Genomic DNA, 20,886 nt, shown 5'->3' on the forward strand with positions numbered 1-20,886 from the left:
TTCATTTGTATATATGTATGTATGTATGTATGCATATATATATATATATATATATATATATATATATATATATATATATATGTATATATATATTTTTTTACATTTATTTACTGGGAAAGTCTGACTAGGATCCTAGGACCTCATTTTCATCTTTTCATCAGAGGCCCGGGGAGGAAAGCTCCAGAACTATTGGGAAGGTAGCTAGGAAGAATGGAGGTTAGAGCAGGGCAGGCATTGTTTATGTATAATGTTGTGGGCTGTTAAGAGCTGTATGAAGGTGAGACATTGAGGTTGCTTTAGTCATCTTAATGATCGTCAAGAGAGGTGCAGTGGGGTATAGAATAAGGACAGAATGTGGCACATTTTGTGATTTTATTGTAGCAACTTTCAAGTTTTGATAAGAGGAGATCTGGAGATCGCTAAGGGTATTAGCACCATACAGTAAGGAAGGTAATGTGTTAGCATGAGTGACTCTAGTGGATTGGTTAAGAAAAGGAGATGCAGAAAAGTCAAGATGATGAATTCAGAAGAACTCGGTGTACGACTTGACGGCATCCATATGAACCTAAACACCTTTTTTTCTGAACTTACTGAATACTTCTATGATTTGTAAAAAGTGTCTTACAGCTCAGAGTATATATTCTGCACACCAGCTCAGCATTTATGCAAATCTGAGTTGTAAAAGTTTGTTACTAAACAAATGCCCCTTTGTAAGAAAGTTTCTGAAAATACATGCAGAAAATTTGTGGAATGTAAGCGATGTTCAAAGGATAGAGCTTCAAAACTGATACTATGAAAGGCACAGTAAAAGCTACAGTGTGTAAACAGTCATGCAAACCTAAGAACTGATACTATGAAAAGCACAGTAAAAGCTACAGTGTGTATACAGTCATGCAAACCTGAGCTACAGTGTGTAAACAGTCATGCAAACCTGCTTAGCAGCTCGTTTTTGCTAGAGGTTGGATTATTTAAGACACAAACACAAAATAATAAAGTACAGTGATGTTTACAGTCTACAAAGCATTACACAATGTCAAATTATGCTTTGAAGTCTCACTGCACAACACAGAACATTGCCTTCTGTTACACTGCCTTTCTGAGAGACTAAACACATGATGTAATGTGAAGGAGTGACACGAATGCCTAAACAGTGAATTATTACGATTGAGGTTAACTATTACGACTGATGTCTACTGACTAGTAGTGTTTGTACTGGTTATCAGTGCCTGGCTCTGACTGGGGAGGTGCCTCCCAAAACGGAAGCCAAACTTTCACCCATGTATGTATGCTGTTAGTTATACTGTCAGGTAAAGGGCGATGCTTAGCATTTCACTGTACACCAAACATTATTACTAGTTTCATGTGCTATTGTTGTTTTCTGCTAGAGCTTATAAGTACTTTATGACTCACTGAACTGTAGCTTATTTTGTTTTATCTGAAATATTATCAGTTTTGTGTATTGTTTCACATTTGGACGTTCATGTGATTTAACCAGAGTCCTGAAAAGTTATTTTATCCTTTTTTCTGCACAACACTACAATGCTGAACTTTTTCCATTTAGTTTGAGACTGTTTTTGAGATGTCATTTATGTGCATATTTCAGTCCTTGATGGAGGTGTTTTGCATCAGTCACTGGATGAGCTGATAACACTGATCAGTTTGCAGTCATCAGGAAACTTGGTCAATCTCACTTCTGGGATATCGGCTTGCATGGCTGCAAAAGAAATGCCAAACAGAGGAGGGTCCAGAACTAAACCTGCAACATCCCACTAATTACAATTTTATATTTAGAGAGGGAAGCAACAGCTTTTACAAACTGGGCTTGTTGGATAGCCAGTGTGCAGTCCAATGGACAATGTATGGGTTTACATTAAGCTTGTCTAATTTTTTCATTAATACCAGCATGGGGGATAATGTCAAAAGCCTCAGGCAAGTCCAGATAAGATGTGTGCACAGAAATGAACATTGTCTACACCCCCTGTAACCTTTTCAAAGAAGCTTACTGGGTTTAGCAATCGGGACCTCTCCTTCACAAAACCAGACCGAGTGGGATCTAGATCAGTTAAGTTGCCTGTGTCTGCATAAATGAGTTCTGCTGTGATGTGTTCCATGGCTTTGCATATAAGGCAGTAACATGGGTCTAGGTGGGTCTATAATTACCTGGGTGTGTAGAGGGGCCACCCTTTTGTAGGGGAGTCACAGTAGCTGTTCTCCAGGTATCAGGAACAAACCGTGTAGATAGGCTGAGGTTGAACAGTTTCAGTAGAGGCTCAGATAGTGCATACTTGTCACTAAGAATGCTGCCTGGAATGTTCTCTGGTTCCATGTAAGTATTATTTTAGAGTTGGACAAGCATTGTAAGACTTTTCTCAATATGATTTCAGGGGGAAACAATGTAGGTGGGATCAGAGCCAGATTCAGCAGTAGGGCCTGTGTTGGCTGGGTGGGCCCCCCTTTGCTAAAAAAGAAAAAAAAAATCCATAAATTAAAAAAAAAATTGTAATTAAACAAGCCCAGCATTAGGATTTCATGGGAGAACTTCCATAAGGACACCACGCACAAGATCGGCATTAGCACTTTGTGGGAGAACTTCAAGGGCAGCAAGAACAGAAATGTCAGTATTAGGATGTTCCAGTGAGTGCACACATGCATTATGGGAGATATGCAGAGCAAGCCAACCATCCCCAATACAGCGAAACAGCAAGTCAGCCCAAGCACTGTTCCAGTGAGTACACGGCTGCAGTTTGGTGCACAAATGTGTGTGTGTGTGTGTGTGTGTGTGTGTGTGTGTGTGTGTGTGTGTGTGTGTGTGTGTGTGTGTGTGTGTGTGTGTGTGCGCGTGTGTGTTTGAAATGTCCCAGTCAGTTAGGGGCACTGTCTAGTTAAGTGACTTTACTTAGAGTCAAACCTTGAACCCTTATAATTGGCAAGTAAGTGTCTTGAACTGCCACACTGACTGCCCAGTCTCCTTTAATTTTATTCCTTTTTTTTTCTTTTGTTCTTGCAAATTAACAAGGATTACAATCTGTCAGATTCAGTCATAGAGTTTCATAGTTGTGTTGTTCATAGTCAGCATTAGTGGTGCAAGAGGTAGCACACATATTTGGTGCAGAAGGCTGTGGGTTCTCTTCCCATATGAGGGAAATTGACTGCTAGCACTACTGTGCATCATGGGGAGGGGGTGCTGCACTCCTGAGTGTGTCCTCCTATAGATGAGATGCCTAGTAACTATGTCAGTTTGTCAGCCGTTCCCTATTGTATATCACTAACACACCATTTTTTTTTTAAATGTAACATATGCAAACTATTCTTAAAGGGCAGCAGGCACTGAATTTGTAGATGAAGGACAGGAATGCAAAGTTATTTTGCCAGCAGCAACCTCTTCATCAGTTACAATTCACTTTAACGTGAAATTATTCAGATGACTTTTACTTCTACAGAGATTGTGCTTATTGACTGATATTTGTGGATTATAATGATAGCAGTTTGAGTGGCCCTTTATGCTTAAAATGTCCTGAAATGGGTAGTTTTTGTCATAGATCAATACATCTTGTCTCACTGCTTACTGGAAAAATGTTCAAAACTACAAATTTAAAACACACTTTAACAAGTGGTGCTGTATTAAACAAAAAATATAATTTAATACAATCCAGAAGGTAAAAGAAAGAACACATACATTTATACATGGTCCTAAAAATGTGTGTAGAAGGCACATGATTTGAAAACAGCCCAAAGATACATTTAATACATTTAATGCACCACTGGCCAGATGCATTTTTTATGAATGAGGGTTTTAATGCAGTTTTAATGAATATGAGTTTCAAAGGGAGGGGAGTTTACTGTTGCTTATGCTAAGTCTGTTTTCATTGTGAGAGTGTATTGTTTTGTTTAACACATGGCTATCAGTGTTTGTGCATTAAAATTTGAAATAAACATTTTAAATTAAATCCAAATATCTGTAATCATTGTGGAAGCCCAAAAGTTAGTATGCACGTTGACAGGTTTGAACAGTGTTTATGGTAACTGTAGGGAGGTAGCCAAGTAATGGAACACTGGAATGGCTGTGGAGTGGGGGCATCTGTTACCCTGCCGAGGACCCCATTTGACCACGATGCAGCTCATGATGCCGTTCTAGATAGGAGGGGCGACAGTTAGCACTAAATTTGCCTGCTAATATGTTAGATATATCCTTGGGGTCAGAACGGGTGGTATTATTACGGGTGAGTTCAGTGTATTGTTGTATGTTATTCTTTAATTTTCTGATGTAATTGAAGAAAGATTTATAGTTTCCTTTGGAATCCATAGTAACTTAAGTTGACCCTCTGCTTTATGTTTTCTAATGGTGTATTTAAGGTCCTTGGCATGTTTCAGTACAGTCTTGAGGTAGGGAGACAGGGATTTCTTACAACTTTTCCATTGTTATCCTTCTGTTGTTGTACAGTTTACTAATATCGGACTTTTACCAGAGATGCTTGGTCAAAAATTTACCGTTATAATTGGGGTAAATGAATACTGTCTTTTCTACGCATTTGTTCAGATGGTGGTAAAAACAAAATAGTGAAAAATATTTTAACAGTTAAGGAAGAGTTTAAAAAGTCTTCTGTCATCCTCAGTCTGTGTCCAGGGCCTTTGTAAGCTTCGAACCTATCTACAGTTAAGTTTCTGGAAAGACTCATTATGCCACTGTGAGTTTACTCTCCCAAAGGAAATGCTGTGATGGATCACACCAGCACAAACTTTATTAGTCATGAATAAACCAGGGTGAGATTTTAGGAAGTGAAGGTTCATGAATTATTATTTTTTTGTTCCCTCCCATCACTTGCTTTATACTTTCAAATCTTCCAGCACCAGTTCCCCCATCCATTGCCAGGTCTACCAGACCCTCCTTTCATCTCTTGGACTAACATCAATTTATTTTCAGGCTGGGGCTGGCATAGAACTTAAGGGCATCTAGGGGTGGATCGCTGGTAGTTGCTTCCATAACGGGATGGGATTTTTTTACATTATGACCTACCCTCTTGTCACCCCCCACCCATCCCAGAATTTTCCAAAGGCTACACCCTTCTTCATGGCTATGCCTCCCCTTTGGGAGTGCTGAGATGAATGCCCTTCACAAGTGGGAAAGGTAGTCCCATCCCTCTGTGCCAACGTCTCATAAATCTGAGTTGCTAATTAAACCTGGATCACCTGGGCCATAGTTAGGGCTTTATTCATCTATGCCATGATATGTATTTTGTATGAATTGATGTCTGTAGCTTTCTCTTTTAACTCACTGTCCACGTTTGTGTCTCTGACTTGCTATTTAAGGGAACTGCAGTGATGTGTACCACCACTGGGTCCACTAACATGAAACCTTTCATTTTCATTTCAGTTAATTTCAGTTCAGTTTATTTCAATAAACCTAAATGCAGGCTCAGTACAAAAATACGAGATACACAAATTAATAAAAAAAGGCAAAACAAATCCATATAAGTCCATCAATGAACCACCTGAATATAAAACATACATTTAAAAAGGGAATACATGGTGTGTTTCATTAGGTACACAGGTCCATAATGAAATTAGCTTTTTGTAAACATTTTAAGGGACATTTATTTATTTATTTGACATTTGTTGACCAAGAAAGTCCGACTGGGTTGGGAACCCATTTTCAGTGGAGGCCCAGAGAGAAAAGCTTCACAAAGTATAACAAAGATGAAAAATAATTATAGAGCAATAAAGACATTTTGCAAAATTGATATGCTGTGATAATCACTTCAAAGGAAGTGTAGTCTACATAATATGGGTGGCTGTAAAGGCATAATGGTAGTTGACATCTTAAAACAATTCAGTGTTGGACGACCCTGTCAATTGGCACAGGCTAGGGGCTCAAAATAAAAAAAAAATGACATCTTGAAAGCTCCAGCATTAACCCAAGAAGCATGAGTAACAGCCCATCTGTGGAGAATGGACAGGTGAGAAGAGTGACAGGGAATCGGGGTGCTCCAGTTTTCCACTAAGTCCAAGGTAGAAGGTATTATGGTTCTCTATAGGTATTAAGGAGCTGTTAACAAGCTATTTCCTGTTGTCCAGTGGTGCAAGATTTGATTCCCTCAGTCTTTACTGTACGACTCTGAGCAAGTCACTTCGCCAGGCAGCCCTCCCAGGCTGAGTCTGACAAAGGTCCATGGAGATCAGTGCTCTGTCCTGGAAAGCAAATACAGGTAAATTAAAATATTTAAATATGAAGAAACGATATAAAGCCCATTTTTGCCAGTGAGAGCCTCTTAATCAAGTTTTTATCATTTAGGGTCCCACCTAACTCAACAAACTTTTCAAACCCGATTTCACTGACCACTGATGTGACTATAGAAATCAGACTTATCTGTAGGGGGAATTAAACATTCTCCTGTCTCCATGAAAGAGTAATTTTGGAGTTAATGTAAGTAACCAGCAGGATGCAATCCCTCACATTGGGCAAGGGGAATGCAATGCAATGCAAAAACTTTTTTTTCTTTTTTTACATTTTCCTTACCTAGTTAATACTTTCAATAACTTGCATGCAGTATTTCAACTTACTACCTAGTCTTTGATTTGTTCCAGTTGATGGGATAAACTAAATGAAATGGTGCTTGATGACCTTTGCTGTTGTATTTGAAGACCAGATTGATTCTATCAGAACAGTATTCCTGGATCAAAAAAGAATAGTGTCAGGTGATCACTGCGATTACTACCAAGAATGCAGATCTACATTAAAGCACATTCCAACCTTTTGTCTGCATGAACTGTGATGAACTAAACAGTTGGCATGACAGAAAGCCTAAGGGAGAAATGGAAAGTCATTGCTACTGTCTTGCTTGGGTTGTACAGTAACTGTCTACTGCTCTTCCAATGAAGGATGGTGTCCAGATGTCCCTCAGGGGTTGATAAGAATGACACCTGCCCCTGGAGGAAGGAGAGGCATAACAGAGTATCATCAATACGACAGTAATAATTCAGAGGTCTATGCAGAATTACATCTCTAAATGGAAATATATGCCGTGAGTAATAAAAAAACTAAAATTAGCATTTTCTCTACTTCTCATATTTTTCTGTTTGTCTTCCTTTCTTACTGTTAGTCTTCTTTCCTTGTAAACTTCCTACTTACCATTTACTTGTAATATAACAATATTTTATCTTATGTAACTATTTTTATATATCTATTGAAAAAACAATTGTAAGTACAAATGTATGACTGCAGCTCTCCTATGGAATGCATACAGGCATTTCATCATCATAAAATGAATACATCACTGTAAAAGTATACAAGCTGTATAATCGGTGTTAAACTATGTATCTCCACGACTGCGGCTAATATGGCTCCCACTGAATGAGCTCAGTTTTACAGGTAACGAATTAAAAAGAAATTCAAGTCATCTTCCATTATATCTTTCTCACTTGGTTTATCTTCCATACTTTGGGGCCAGATGTCTCTGTCAAATAACACCTGAGTATCATAGGTGCCTTCAGTCTGATATCAAAAATCCTTGCTTTCCACAGCAACTCTTCAACCTGTCATTAAAATTCCTTATCCTACCTTTTTTACATCTATCTTCATGAGGCACTGGCAATGTCACATGGATTTATCTGTCTGTATGCCTATAAATCTATCTAGTTATAAATCTGTCTATTTGGTTAGATGCATAAAGCATAAATATAGAACATAGCAGCTAACATGAATATATCATTATGTGGAAATTAAGAGAATTCAAATACATATAAACAGGTTTTAGTAATTAAAAACAGTGAGGATTATGATTGGAGCTGCAATCATAATCAGCTTGTTATGTGTCTGAGACGATGATGTCAAGAAATTCACCATACCATAGCTTGAGAAGTGAATCTTTACTTCCATCTCGAGAACACAAAATAGCCAGGGATATGACTGGAGAGACCTGATCATAATTCTTTGTAATGCATAGAGCTTTATGTGTGCCCATGTACAACAAAGGTTGGAGTACAATGCATAGTAGATGTGAAGCCAGAGCTGATGCCAGACTAAAAAGGTATCGCTATGAAATGTGCTATGACCAGACTGGCTAATGCAGAATGTATTCTTTTTTCTGTTTCATTTTTTCCCATTTCTGTCATATTTATCTACAATGTATATTCTCATCTTGAAAAAAGGGGGACACGTTGGATGACAAAGGACAGAGATGTGCTGACTTTCTAGAGAGATGACAGTACAACGGTACATTCTTCTCATAAGAGTAACCAAGGATAAACCAATATTAGAATGCATGGAGACTGGAGACCCCAGACTCAGGACAGCAGTACATATTCCCTTCATGCTCTTGTTGCAGAGCTCATATTTTGTGGATTAATAAATGAAACACACTTGGTAACAGCATCTGCGTCGCATTTGATGGCAGGCTGTCACTGCATCTTTATGGTACACTAACTGTTTTACACCTTTGAAAGCTGTAAAATGCTTACTACTTGTACTGACAGCAATCATCAAAGAGTTTCAGGAAGCTGATAGACACTTCAGACTTTTTAAGGCTTGAAGAAATGTCTGAATGAAGTGTTTAGCAAGACCTCCATTAATGCTTTAGGCTGAGAATAGAGCTTAACAGCATAGAGGTATCCTTAACAAAGGTTTGTCAAGCACAATATCTCTCAAACCACCGACAATGAGAATAGGTACAAAGGCTCTTGAAAACTAGGTACATTTAGCCAAAAAGATGGGCACTTAATTAGCATACATATTGATACAGAGAAACTAATATTTTTTCCCACTCCCAGTAGGATTGTAGGTACTTTTTCACCACTCCAAATAGGATTGTGGGAAATTACTTAGAAACACGTTATGAAAACTGAGTTACAAAAATGGTGCAACAATAAAGCATATTATCAAAGATATAATCTAATATCCAAATATTTTAATGAATGATATAGCAAAAATTGCCCTCATAAAATCATTTATTTTTGCTTTAGAAAAAGGGAGATGCTACATGTGGGTGCACTTTATTTAAATGATTGCTTATGTGATTGGTTTCCTTTTTATTAAACAACTTCAAAAGTATGTGTGAAAGGGTGTGGAGGATTCAGAAAATTCTGTGAAGGGATACGTAAAGCAAGAAAATAGAAATTTACCACCAAAAATAGGTACATTGTGCGAAGGGGCAAATCAGGCATGAAGATAGAAATGTACCACCAAAATAGGTACATTGTGTGAAGGGGTAAATCAGGCTTGAAAATAGAAATGTACCACCAAAAATAGGTACATTGTGTGAAGGGGTAAATCAGGCATGAAGATAGAAATGTACCACCAAAAATAGGTACATTGTGAGAAAGGGTAAATCAGGCATGAAAATAGAAATATACCACCAAAAATAGGTACATTGTGTGAAGGGGTAAATCAGGCATGAAAATAGAAATGTACCACCAAAAATAGGTACATTGTGTGAAGGGGTTAATCAGGCATGAAAATAGAAATGTACCACCAAAATAGGCACATTGTGTGAAGGGGTAAATCAGGCATGAACATAGAAATGTACCACCAAAATAGGTACATTGTGTGAAGGGGTAAATCAGACATGAAAATAGAAATGTACCTCCAAAATAGGTGCAGTGTGTGAAGGGGTAAATCAGGCATGAAAATATTATCAGTTTTGTGTATTGTTTCACATTTGGACGTTCATGTGATTTAACCAGAGTCCTGAAAAGTTATTTTATCCTTTTTTCTGCACAACACTACAATGCTGAACATTTTCCATTTAGTTTGAGACTGTTTTTGAGATGTCATTTATGTGCATATTTCAGTCCTTGCTGGAGGTGTTTTGCATCAGTCACTGGATGAGCTGATAACACTGATCAGTTTGCAGTCATCAGGAAACTTGGTCAATCTCACTTCTGGGATATCAGCTTGCATGGCTGCAAAAGAAATGCCAACCAGAGGAGGGTCCAGAACTAAACCTGCAACATCCCACTAGCTACAATTTTATGTTTAGAGAGGGAAGCAACAGCTTTTACAAACTGGGCTTGTTGGATAGCCAGTGTGCAGTCCAATGGACAATGTAAGGGTTTACATTAAGTTTGTCTAATTTTTCATTAATACCAGCATGGGGGATAATGTCAAAAGCCTCAGGCAAGTCCAGATAAGATGTGTGCACAGAAATGAACATTGTCTACACCCCCTGTAACCTTTTCAAAGAAGCTTACTGGGTTTAGCAATCGGGACCACTCCTTCACAAAACCAGACTGAGTGGGATCTAGATCAGTTAAGTTGCCTGTGTCTGCATAAATGAGTTCTGCTGTGATGTGTTCCATGGCTTTGCATATAAGGCAGTAACATGGGTCTAGGTGGGTCTATAATTACCTGGGTGTGTAGAGGGGCCACCCTTTTGTAGGGGAGTCACAGTAGCTGTTCTCCAGGCATCACGAACAAACCGTGTAGATAGGCTGAGGTTGAACAGTTTCAGTAGAGGCTCAGATAGTGCATACTTGTCACTAAGAATGCTGCCTGGTATGTTCTCTGGTTCCATGTAAGTATTATTTTAGAGTTGGACAAGCATTGTAAGACTTTTCTCAATATGATTTCAGGGGGAAACAATGTAGGTGGGATCAGAGCCAGATTCAGCAGTAGGGCCTGTGTTGGCTGGGTGGGCCCCCCTTTGCTAAAAAAGAAAAAAAAATCCATAAATTAAAAAAAAAATTGTAATTAAACAAGCCCAGCATTAAGATTTCATGGGAGAACTTCCATAATGACACCAAGCACAAGATCTGCATTAGCACTTTGTGTGAGAACTTCAAGGGCAGCAAGAACAGAAATGTCAGTATTAGGATGTTCCAGTGAGTGCACACATGCATTATGGGAGATATGCAGAGCAAGCCAGCCATCCCCAATACAGAGAAACAGCAAGTCAGCCCAAGCACTGTTCCAGTGAGTACACGGCTGCAGTTTGGTACACAAATGTGTGTGTGTGTGTGTGTGTGTGTGTGTGTGTGTGTGTATGTGTGTGTGTGTGTGTGTGTGTGTGTGTGTGTGTGTGTGTGTGTGTGTGTGTGCGTGTGTGTGTTTGAAATGTCCCAGTCAGTTAGGGGCACTGTCTAGTTAAGTGACTTTACTTAGAGTCAAACCTTGAACCCTTATAATTGGCAAGTAAGTGTCTTGAACTGCCACACTGACTGCCCGGTCTCCTTTAATTTTATTCCTTTTTTTTTTCTTTTGTTCTTGCAAATTAACAAGGATTACAATCTGTCAGATTCAGTCATAGAGTTTCATAGTTGTGTTGCTCATAGTCAGCATTAGTGGTGCAAGAGGTAGCACACATATTTGGTGCAGAAGGCTGTGGGTTCTCTTCCCATACGAGGGAAATTGACTGCTAGCACTACTGTGCATCATGGGGAGGGGGTGCTGTACTCCTGAGTGTGTCCTCCTATAGATGAGATGCCTAGTAACTATGTCAGTTTGTCAGCCGTTCCCTATTGTATATCACTAACACACCATTTTTTTTAAATGTAACATATGCAAATTATTCTTAAAGGGCAGCAGGCACTGAATTTGTAGATGAAGGACAGGAATGCAAAGTTATTTTGCCAGCAGCAACCTCTTCATTAGTTACAATTCACTTTAACGTGAAATTATTCAGATGACTTTTACTTCTACAGAGATTGTGCTTATTGACTGATATTTGTGGATTATAATGATAGCAGTTTGAGTGGCCCTTTATGCTTAAAATGTCCTGAAATGGGTAGTTTTTGCTTCCAGAGGTATAAAAATGATTTGCATCACTACCATTTTAAGTAAATTTAGACGCCAAGCTTCTGAAATTATATTGTCTAGACCATCTCTGCATTTAGGGATCCAAAATGCAGAGTAGGTCAAAGAAAGATAGACTGAAAAAACAAACTCATGTCAGTATGGTAGCCCCATCAGGCCATTTTGAGTTGTAACATTATATATAAAGTATGATTAACCACCTAAAATAACACAGAAAGGTTATACATCATATCCCCTTTGGCAAAGGAGAAACCCTTACTAATTACAACAATAATAATATCCCCCTAAGTTCAAACCCAGTGGTGAGAGATTTAGGAATGCAAGTTGACAGCAGCCTTAATTTTGATAATCAGGTATCCACAGTAGTAAGAAAGGTCTTTGATGTTGCACACCTCATAAGCAAGGGTATAACATCCAAAGCTAAGAAGGTTATAACTCCCCTGTACTCTGCTGTTATCAGACCAGTAATAGAGTACAGTGCTCCCTTCTGTATGTACCTCACCAGACATCTGCAGCAACTGGAGAAACCTCAGCGGTTTCTCACCAAGAAAATTCAGGGCCTACAACACATGACCTACACAGACAGACTGAAAGCCTCATCACTTTACTCAGTATCGTATAAACTGTTTAGAGGTGACTTGTGCCTGGCCTAGAGAGCAGTCTCAGACTCTGCCTTAATGAAGCTGCTGCACATCCTCAAATCGAATGGAACAAAATTCACTCACTCTAGGGATCTTAACCTAGCTGTGACATTAACAGGACATGCTAGAAAGAGAGATTTGTCTCCTAAAGGTTGCCACTCCTCTGGAATAAACTCCCAATTCATGCTCTTCAATGACCCTATTTAAATGTAATCTGGACAGTTGGATGGAAAACCATAAATTTACACCAGGGGTTTCACCTATACCCCCCTTAGACAGGGGCAGCAGGTGATGATCTTAGATTCATGTGCAAACATGGACTATATATCTTGGTCCATGAGAGAACAAAGGTATAACATGGCTAGGCTCATAGAGGCCTTAGGGCCAATAGCCTAGTAACCGCCCATGATAACCTTTCAACATATAATGAATTATATGTATTTCTTTTAGTTTTTGTTTGGAGATGTCATTTCATACTGTTATGTATTAATCCACAGAAAATGATGTAATAACTAAACACCCCTAAAAACACCAATGTCTTTCTAGGACAGTACAAACATATTTAATCTTGATCCCTTTCGTCCACACAAACAGGACTTCTTCAGCACAAAATCGAAAAAATGACATCATTCTGAAATAGCATGCTAAAAATTTGCATGACAACAAAACAATCAGCTGACTACTCCATCATGCCATAATATACACAAAAGGTAGTAATAAAAGTCATGTTTAAAGTATTTCATCCTATTTAACAACAGACAAAAATAATCATTTACCAATACTCATTTGTAGCACTGTATGGAAATATAATCATTTAGACCAAGCAAATGACTGAATTTTAGTTTTAGTTGCCTTAAGAGTTCCCTTTACTTCAATTGGCTGTTCCAGGAGCCACCTCTTGAATTATGTAATATTTGCCCTACAACAAAAAATAAACTGAAATTTTCATAATCTGTGAATGCTTACTCAAATAACTTTTAGCATCTCCTTATACATGTTCATAAATTCTGGATCATAAATGCCCATTCAATTAAAGTTGTCACAGAAGATGCATGTAGGTGAATAACAGACCCCTTGACTGTCCAATTATAACAAGGTGACTGTCATTAATAAATTTACATTAATTGCATTCTCTACATTTAAACATTCCATTAAAAGAAGTGGGGACTAATTTATCCTGATATTCCAGTATATTTTTTCATGTTTCTGTTACATTTAAAACATACCTCTTGCTAATTCCTAATTTCTCTGCCAAGTTTTAACCTTGATTAAAAATGTACTGATATTTAATCATAAAACCATTAATTGTAGAATCACTAGTAAAAGGCAGTTACATTGCTTTATTATATTTTTATTGTCAAGATTGTCAGTAGTTGGTATCATCTGACCTTTATCCTTTTTCTGATACATTTTAAAAGATTCCTAGTACTTTTAAGTAGTATTGATCAATTTGCTTATTGTGATGCTTTGTTGTTGGTTATGGCCAAATTTAAATATTTATTCACAGTGTTTGCTCATTTTTGAAGGATCCCCATGGTTTAATGAGGCAAATAGTACTCCATCCTTTGAGACCAGAGAGTCTCTAGTCACATGCTCTAGACTATAAGCAGTAAAAATTATGTGGTGAAAAGATGGTGCTGGTTGGGGGAGGAAATTGAGGCAGTCAAGAACAGATTCAGACCAAGAACTAAAATGAAATTTCAAAGCACACAATCAAAGAATGAAGTAAAAAAAAACGACAGTGCTTGTTTAGCAAGCTTATATCATTACATCTGTCTTCCTCCCATCACTTTTTGCATGGTATCCTCTCTCAAATAATGGACACACTACCTGCAATTTTTCCTTCTCTTTCACTACTTTATACTGCACACCCTTGCAAATGTAAAACCTAAATCCTTGACCTTCATCACATTTACCTGGTGCAGATTGCTGCCTGGAATTCTGGTATGGTGTAATATCACCCATCTTTGTATAGTTTAAATTTTGAATGCTTGACTGATAGAAAACAATCATTACCTGTCTGTATCTAGCTGTGCTGGCACAAAGGAATAAAGCCCTGCCAGCAAACCAGGTGCCTGTTGGAAATATAATGGGGAGAAGAGGAGTGCTGAAGATTAAGCCTGCCTTTCTCACTTAGAGAGTTTGTGAAATGAAAATTGTGTAGCAGAATGCACTGTTGGATACCAAGGATCCCACAAAGATGCTATCTACAAGAGGGGCAGGGCCATTATTACATTGTACATGAGATATGAACATCAGTCAAAAGTACAATTGTAGGCCACTCTTTGGAAGCTATTGGCATACACAGTAGACTTATAGAACCGAGGTTGGGAGGGTGGCCTAATGGTTAAGGTGTTTGCCTTACAAACACAAGGTGCAGGGTTTGAGTCTCACAAGGGATAATTGGCTAAGCTTAAAATGGCTCACAAGGGCAGTTAGCTTAGTACTAATCTATGAACCTATGAACATCTTGTCTCACTGCTTACTGGAAAAATGTTCAAAACTACAAATTTAAAACACACTTTAACAAGTGGTGCTGTATTAAACAAAAAATATAATTTAATACAATCCAGAAGGTAAAAGAAAGAACACATGCATTTATACATGGTCCTAAAAATGTGTGTAGAAGGCACATGATTTGAAAACAGCCCAAAAATACATTTAATGCACCACTGGCCAGATGCATTTTTTATGAATGAGGGTTTTAATGCAGTTTTAATGAATATGAGTTTCAAAGGGAGGGGAGTTTACTGTTGCTTATGCTAAGTCTGTTTTCATTGTGAGAGTGTATTGTTTTGTTTAGCACATGGCTATCAGTGTTTGTGCTATAAAATTTGAAATAAACATTTTAAATTAAATCCAAATATCTGTAATCATTGTGGAAGCCCAAAAGATAGTATGCACGTTGACAGGTTTGAACAGTGTTTATGGTAACTGTAGGGAGGTAGCCAAGTAATGGAACACTGGAATGGCTGCGGAGTGGGGGCATCTGTTACCCTGCCGAGGACCCCATTTGACCACGTTGCAGCTCATGATGCCGTTCTAGATAGGAGGGGCGACAGTTAGCACTAAATTTGCCTGCTAATATGTTAGATATATCCTTGGGGTCAGAACGGGTGGTATTATTACGGGTGAGTTCAGTGTATTGTTGTATGTTATTCTTTAATTTTCTGATGTAATTGAAGAAAGATTTATAGTTTCCTTTGGAATCCATAGTAACTTAAGTTGACCCTCTGCTTTATGTTTTCTAATGGTGTATTTAAGGTCCTTGGCATGTTTCAGTACAGTCTTGAGGTAGGGAGACGGGGATTTCTTACAACTTTTCCATTGTTTTCCTTCTGTTGTTGTACAGTTTACTAATATCGGACTTTTACCAGAGATGCTTGATCAAAAATTTACCGTTATAATTGGGGTAAATGAATACTGTCTTTTCTACGCATTTGTTCAGATGGTGGTAAAAACAAAATAGTGAAAAATATTTTAACAGTTAAGGAAGAGTTTAAAAAGTCTTCTGTCATCCTCAGTCTGTGTCCAGGGCCTTTGTAAGCTTCGAACCTATCTACAGTTAAGTTTCTGGAAAGACTCATTATGCCACTGTGAGTTTACTCTCCCAAAGGAAATGCTGTGATGGATCACACCAGCACAAACTTTATTAGTCATGAATAAACCAGGGTGAGAATTTAGGAAGTGAAGGTTCATGAATTATTATTTTTTTGTTCCCTCCCGTCACTTGCTTTATACTTTCAAATCTTCCAGCACCAGTTCCCCCATCCATTGCCAGGTCTACCAGACCCTCCTTTCATCTCTTGGACTAACATCAATTTATTTTCAGGCTGGGACTGGCATGGAACTTAAGGGCATCTAGGGGTGGCTCGCTGGTAGTTGTTTCCATAATGGGATGGGATTTTTTTACATTATGACCTACCCTCTTGTCACCCCCCCCACCCATCCCAGAATTTTCCAAAGGCTACACCCTTCTTCATGGCTATGCCTCCCCTCTGGGGGTGCTGAGATGAATGCCCTTCACAAGTGGGAAAGGTAGTCCCATCCCTCTGTGCCAACGTCTCATAAATCTGAGTTGCTAATTAAACCTGGATCACCTGGGCCATAGTTAGGGCTTTATTCCTCTATGCCATGATATGTATTTTGTATGAATTGATGTCTGTAGCTTTCTCTTTTAATTCACTGTCCACGTTTGTGTCTCTGACTTGCTATTTAAGGGAACTGCAGTGATGTGTACCACCACTGGTTCCACTAACATGAAACCTTTCATTTTCATTTCAGTTAATTTCAGTTCAGTTTATTTCAATAAACCTAAATGCAGGCTCAGTACAAAAATACGAGATACACAAATTAATAAAAAAAAGGCAAAACAAATCCATATAAGTCCATCAATGAACCACCTGAATATAAAACATACATTTAAAAAGGGAATACATGGTGTGTTTCATTAGGTACACATGTCCATAATGAAATTAGCTTTTTGTAAACATTTTAAGGGACATTTGTTTATTTATTTGACATTTGTTGACCAAGAAAGTCCGACTGGGTTGGGACCCCATTTTCAGCGGAGGCCCAGAGAGAAAAGCTTCACAAGGTATAACAAAGATGAAAAATAATTATAGAGCAATAAAGACATTTTGCAAAATTGATATGCCGTGATAATCACTTCAAAGGAAGTGTAGTCTACATAATATGGGTGGCTGTAAAGGCATAATGGTAGTTGACATCTTAAAACAATTCAGTGTTGGACGACCCTGTCAATTGGCACAGGCTAGGGGCTCAAAATAAAAAAAAATGACATCTTGAAAGCTCCAGCATTAACCCAAGAAGCATGAGTAACAGCCCATCTGTGGAGCATGGACAGGTGAGAAGAGTGACAGGGAATCGGGGTGCTGCAGTTTTCCACTAAGTCCAAGGTAGAAGGTATTATGGTTCTCTATAGGTATTAAGGAGCTGTTAACAAGCTATTTCCTGTTGTCCAGTGGTGCAAGATTTGATTCCCTCAGGCTTTACTGTACGACTCTGAGCAAGTCACTTCACCAGGCAGCCCTCCCAGGCTGAGTCTGACAAAGGTCCATGGAGATCAGTGCTCTGTCCTGGAAAGCAAATACAGGTAAATTAAAATATTTAAATATGAAGAAACGATATAAAGCCCATTTTTTGCCAGTGAGAGCCTCTTAATCAAGTTTTTATCATTTAGGGTTCCACCTAACTCAACAAACTTTTCAAACCCGATTTCACTGACCACTGATGTGACTATAGAAATCAGACTTATCTGTAGGGAGAATTAAACATTCTCCTGTCTCCATGAAAGAGTAATTTTGGAGTTAATGTAAGTAACCAGCAGGATGCAATCCCTCACATTGGGCAAGGGGAATGCAATGCAATGCAAAAACTTTTTTTTTCTTTTTTTACATTTTCCTTACCTAGTTAATACTTTCAATAACTTGCATGCAGTATTTCAACTTACTACCTAGTCTTTGATTTGTTCCAGTTGATGGGATAAACTAAGTGAAATGGTGCTTGATGACCTTTGCTGTTGTAATTGAAGACCAGATTGATTCTATCAGAACAGTATTCCTGGATCAAAAAAGGATAGTGTCAGGTGATCACTGCGATTACCACCAAGAATGCAGATCTACATTAAAGCACATTCCAACCTTTTGTCTGCATGAACTGTGATGAACTAAACAGTTGGCATGACAGAAAGCCTAAGGGAGAAATGGAAAGTCATTGCTACTGTCTTGCTTGGGTTGAACAGTAACTGTCTACTGCTCTTCCAATGAAGGATGGTGTCCAGATGTCCCTCAGGGGTTGATAAGAATGACACCTGCCACTGGAGGAAGGAGAGGCATAACAGAGTATCATCAATACGACAGTAATAATTCAGAGGTCTATGCAGAATTACATCTCTAAATGGAACTGTATGCCGTGAGTAATAAAAAAACTAAAATTAGCATTTTCTCTACTTCTCATATTTTTCTGTTTGTCTTCCTTTATTACTGTTACTCTTCTTTCCTTGTAAACTTCCTACTTACCATTTACTTGTAATATAACAATATTTTATCTTATGAAACTATTTTTATATATCTATTGAAAAAACAATTGTAAGTACAAATTTATGACTGCAGTTCTCCTATGGAATGCATACAGGCATTTCATCATCATAAAATGAATACATCACTGTAAAAGTATACAAGCTGTATAATCGGTGTTAAACTATGTATCTCCACGACTGCGGCTAATATGGCTCCCATTGAATGAGCTCAGTTTTACAGGTAACGAATTAAAAAGAAATTCAGGTCATCTTCCATTATATCTTTCTCACTTGGTTTATCTTCCATACTTTGGGGCCAGATGTCTCTGTCAAATAACACCTGAGTATCATAGGTGCCTTCAGTCTGATATCAAAAATCCTTGCTTTCCACAGCAACTCTTCAACCTGTGATTAAAATCCCTTATCCTACCTTTTTTACATCTATCTTCATGAGGCACTGGCAATGTCTCATGGATTTATCTGTCTGTATGCCTATAAAGCTATCTAGTTATAAATCTGTCTATTTGGTTAGATGCTTAAAGCATAAATATAGAACATAGCAGCTAACATGAATATATCATTATGTGGAAATTAAGAGAATTCAAATACATATAAACAGGTTTTAGTAATTAAAAACAGTAAGGATTATGATTAGGGCTGCAATCATAATCAGCTTATTATGTGTCTGAGACGCTGATGTCAAGAAATTCACCATACCATAGCTTGAGAAGTGAATCTTTACTTCCATCTCGAGAACACAAAATAGCCAGGGATATGACTGGAAAGACCTGATCATAATTCTTTGTAATGCATAGAGCTTTATGTGTGCCCATGTACAACAAAGGTTGGAGTACAATGCATAGTAGATGTGAAGCCAGAGCTGATGCCAGACTAAAAAGGTATCTCTATGAAATGTGCTATGACCAGACCGGCTAATGCAGAATGTATTCTTTTTTCTGTTTCCTTTTTTCACATTTCTGTCATATTTATCTACAATGTATATTCTCATCTTGAAAAAAGGGGGACACTTTGAATGACAAAGGACAGAGATGTGCTGACTTTCTAGAGGGATGACAGTACAACGGTACATTCTTCTCATAAGAGTAACCAAGGATAAACCAATATTAGAATACATGGAGACTGGAGACCCCAGACTCAGGACAGCAGTACATATTCCCTTCATGCTCTTGTTGCAGAGCTCATATTTTGTGGATTAATAAATGAAAAACACTTGGTAACAGCATCTGCGTCGCATTTGATGGCAGGGCTGTCACTGCATCTTTATGGTACACTAAGCGTTTTACACCTTTGAAAGTTTTAAAATGCTTACTACTTGTACTCATTCAGCAATCATCAAAGAGTTTCAGGAAGCTGATAGACACTTCAGACTTTTTAAGGCTTGAAGAAATGTCTGAATGAAGTGTTTAGCAAGACCTCCATTAATACTTTAGGCTGAGAATAGAGCTTAACAGCATAGAGGGATCCTTAACAAAGGTTTGTCAAGCACAATATCTCTCAAACCACCGACAATGAGAATAGGTACAAAGGCTCTTGAAAAGTAGGTACATTTAGCCCAAAAAAGATGGGCACTTAATTAGCATACATATTGATACAGAGAAACAAATATTTTTTCCCACTCCCAGTAGGATTGTGGGTACTTATTCCCACTCCAAATAGGATTGTGGGAAATTACTTAGAAACACTTTATGAAAACTGAGTTACAAAAATGGTGCAACAATAAAGCATATTATCAAAGATATAATCTAAAATCCAAATATTTTAATGAATGATATAACAAAAATTGTCCTCATAAAATCATTTATTTTTGCTTCAGAAAAAAAAAGGGAAATGTTACATGTGGGTGCACTTTATTTAAATTATTGCTTATGTGATTGGTTTCCTTTTTATTAAACAACTTCAAAAGTATGTGTAACAGGGTGTGGAGGATTCAGAAAATTCTGTGAAGGGATACTTAAAACATGAAAATAGAAATGTACCACCAAAAATAGGTACATTGCGTGAAGGGGCAAATCAGGCATGAAGATAGAAATGTACCACCAAAATAGGTACATTGTGTGAAGGGGTAAATCAGGCTTGAAAATAGAAATGTACCACCAAAATTAGGAACATTGTGTGAAGGGGTAAATCAGGCATGAAAATAGAAATGTACCTCCAAAATAGGTACATTGTGTGAAGGGGTAAATCAGGCATGAAGATAGAAATGTACCACCAAAAATAGGTACATTGTGTGAAGGGGTAAATCAGGCATGAAAATAGAAATGTACCACCAAAATAGGTACATTGTGTGAAGGGTAAATCAGGCATGAAAATAGAATTGTACCACCAAATAAGTACATTGTGTGAAGGGTAAATCAGGCTTGAAAATAGAAATGTACCACCAAAAATAGGTACATTGTGTGAAGGGTAAATCAGGCATGAAAATAGAAATGTACCACCAAAAA

Source organism: Protopterus annectens, chromosome 10.part0 (assembly GCF_019279795.1).
Source record: "Protopterus annectens isolate FY-2018-M chromosome 10.part0, PAN1.0, whole genome shotgun sequence".
NCBI classification, from domain to species: Eukaryota; Metazoa; Chordata; order Ceratodontiformes; family Protopteridae; genus Protopterus; species Protopterus annectens.